Below are 3,747 nucleotides of genomic sequence, written 5' to 3'. Positions count from 1 at the left end.
ATACCCTGCGTCTCCTCAGGACTCTTCAGAGAGCCCCTGCCAGCAAGACAGCTCTCACCAGCTGCGACCCTGGACTTTGAACTTCTCAGCCTCCATGATTTGATTTTTCAGCAAACCTTAGGGGTCCACGAGCCTTGGTCCCTACAGAGTTATGGATGCAACTGCCATAATAAACAAAGAGAAAATGCCTAAGTTCTGGAAGCTGCAACACCCAAGATCAGAGTGCCAGCATGGTAGGGTCTCCAGTGAGAGGTCCCTTTCTGGCTTGCAGGTGGGTGGCTGCCCTCCCGCTATGCCCTCCACAGAACCTGTGAATATAAGCTTACTTAGAAAAAGTGTCTTTGGAAATACAATTAAGGCTCTCAGGATGAGATCATCTTGGATTGGAGTGGGCCCTAAATTTAATAAGTGTCCTTAGAAGAGAAGAGAGTGAAAGGTACCCAGAGAAGAAAACAGTGTGATTAGAGCAATATATCCACAAGCCAAGGAACGCCAAGGATTTCTAGCAGCCACCAGAAGCCAGAACAGAGGGACAAAAGGAATTTTCCCTCAGAAATTCCAGCAGGAACCAACCCTACCAACACCTTGATCTCAAACTTCTGGCCTCCAGAGCTGTGAGAGAATACATTTCTGTTGAATTAAGCCAGATAGTTTTAGGTAATTTGTTACGGCAGCCAGAGGAAACCAGCATACTACGTTAAAATATAAAATACCAACAGACAGGCTGAACTTGAACTGTACAGGACATAGACAATAGGTCTAAACCAGGACTTTTCAGGCCAACTGTTTAAAGCATATCTGAAATTCACTATGTTCAACTGACCCCTCCATCTTATCCTTCCAGATTCAATTTTAAAATCTTTTTTCTTAGTTAAAAATCCCATGTTTCCACTTGCTCAGGTCAAAATGTTGAAATTGTCTATACTACTCTCTTTTAAACTTCCATTGAAATAATTGGTAAATTTTATCAGCTCTACCTTTGAAATATATCTAAATTCCACCACTTCTCACCACCTCCACTACCCCCACCCGGGTCCACCGCTGTTGTCATCTATCATCAATTGTTCTCCTACTTCCGACTTGACCTCTCTTTAGTCTTTAAACAGAGCAGCCAAAAAGATCTTTTAAAAATCGAAGTCACATCATTTAACTTCTAAACCAAAACTCTTCGGCTTCCCATGCATTAGAGGTGAATTGTATACAGTGGAAGCCAGAAGATAACGGAATGGGAGGGCAGCTGCTGTCAACCCAGTATTTATAGCCAATTAAAAAAAACACCAAAAATGAAGGCAAAATAAAGAAAATTTCAGGCAAAGATGAGAATTTGTTACCAGCAGACCCTTGGTGCAAGAGATACTAAAAGTAACTTTTCATGTTGAAGGCAAATGATCTTAAGTGGAAGCCCAAATCTGCAGGAAGGGATGAGGAACTCCCAAAACAACAAATACGTGGGTAAAACCAAAACACTTTTGGCCAGCACAGTGGCTCACGCCTGTAATCCTAGCACTCTGGGAGGCCGAGGCGGGAGGATCACTTGAGATCAGGAGTCCGAGACCAGCCTGAGCAGGAGGGAGACCCCCCCCCATCTCTACTAAAAATAGAAAAAGTTAGCTGGGCATAGCGGTGTGCACCTGTAGTCCCGGCTACTCCGGAGGCTGAGGCAGGAGGATCACTTGAGCCCAGGAGTTTGAGGTTGCAGTGAGCTATGACGATGCCACTGCACTCTAGCCCCAGGCAATAGAGCTAGACTCTGTATCAAAAAAGAAAAGAAAGACTTTTTAATTTTTAAGACTATTGACAATTTAAAGCAAAAATAATTCATGGTAGGGTTTATAATGTATAGAAATAAAATATACAGCAATAGCAGCACAATGGATGGAAGGAGGTAAATCGAATTAGGTTGTTGCAAGGTTCTTACCTTATATGAAAATAGTACAGTATTTTTAAACAGATTTGTTGTAAAGGAGTGAAAGATGTGCCATCCCCAAACATGCCAAATTGATATATTGTTTCAAGTTGAAAACACTGGAGAAATTGTAGTTTCAGAAAGGACAAGCTGACCTGTCTCTCCCTGCACCCAGCAAGCCATGAAGATTCCTGTGGGAGGGGCACCCGGGGCTAGAAAATGTCCCTCATCACCAGAGACTGAGAACTGGGGGCTGCAGTAGACCTGAATAAACCTATTTAACAAAGTAACTCTTACCTTCCACTAGTTTTGCACCCCCCAGATATCTCTTAGTGACTGCCCTAGAAAAGTTACTGCCCTCACCCAGATTTTCCTTGTCCTGTCATTTCTTCTCAAATTTATCATTCTTTATCTAAAAAGAATAAAAGCATCTTGCTTCGGCCACTTCTGCAGACGCCACTCTCTTGTGAGATCCCCACATGCAGGTAAATCTAATGGAAAGGGTGTGCTTTTCTCCTGTTACGCTGCCTGGCATCAGTTTGGTTTTTAGATCTAGCCAAGGAGTCCACACACGAGCTTAAGGGGGTGGGGTTGGAGGTGATCTGACTCCCCTACAACTGACATGAGATTTCTATGCCACGTGATCCACGCATTCACAGCGCAATAAGCAATGGCTCGGTGTACTCACAGTGCTGTGCGTCCATCACCACAACTTGAGAACATTTTCGTCACCCCTAAAAGGAACCCCGTTACCCTTAGTCATCGCCCCTCCCGATTCTTCCTTCCTCCCCCGCCCTAGGTGACACTAATCTGCTTCCTGTCTCTCTGGAGCTGCCTGTTCTGGGCATTTCGTATGGACAGAATCACACACACGTGTGGCCCTTTGTGACTGGCTTCTTTGGCTTTGCACGATGCTGTCAGGCTTCCATCCTTTTCATCGCCTTAGTGCCCGGTAGTACCATGTGGACCGTAAGTACAACGTATGCGCAAGTCAGGGTGTGTCGGAATCCCTGGAGCAGAAAGAAAATATATGTAGCCAAAAACACACAGCTAAAGACAGCCAAAAAGCCAACAGAGGAGATGAAAGAAAATGTTAAAAGTCACTCCATTCATCCGAAAGAAGGCAGGAAAGGAGGGAGGAGGAACAAGGAGCAAACAAATAGCACACACACGTTAGAAATTCCACTGGATGTAACTGTCTGAACACTCCGATTGAGACAGTGAGACTGAATTTTTAAAAACAAACAAAACCATGACCCACCTATATGCTCTGGAGAGGAGATACATTTGAAAAAGAAAAACACAGATAAGATGACAACAACGGGATGAGAAAGATAGCCATGTAAACACCAATTATAAGAAAGCTCCATTCATATCAGATAAAGTAGCTAAGTAAAATGTGGGCTTGGTACTTTTTGGTGGAACAGTTAAAAACAGAGAATGGCTTTTTTCACAGGAACATCAAACACTGCACTATCTTTTCCCCGAACTTCTGCCGAAGCCTTTCCTAAAACCCAGGCCCAGCTTTGGGACTCCTGCAGTTTTATTAGGTGTCAACAGGTTCCTTTTGCTAAAAATTAGAAACAACCAAAAGCCCCTCGACTGATGGGTGAATAAAATGTTGTCTACCCTGACAGTGGGATGTCGTTTGGCCATAAAAAGTAGTTCTGACACATGCTACGACGTGGTTGAACTCGAAAATATTATGCTGAGTGAAGGAAACCAGACATAAAAGGCCACATGTTGTGTGATTCCATTTGAATGAAATGTCCATAATAGATAAATCCACAGAGACAGAAAGTAGATCGCAGGTGCTGAGGGTGATGGGAGGATGGGGGAGC

This window comes from Propithecus coquereli, unplaced genomic scaffold, assembly GCF_000956105.1.
Source record: "Propithecus coquereli isolate 6110/MARCELLA unplaced genomic scaffold, Pcoq_1.0 Scaffold27, whole genome shotgun sequence".
NCBI classification, from domain to species: Eukaryota; Metazoa; Chordata; class Mammalia; order Primates; family Indriidae; genus Propithecus; species Propithecus coquereli.
Note: the sequence above shows the minus strand (reverse complement) of the source record.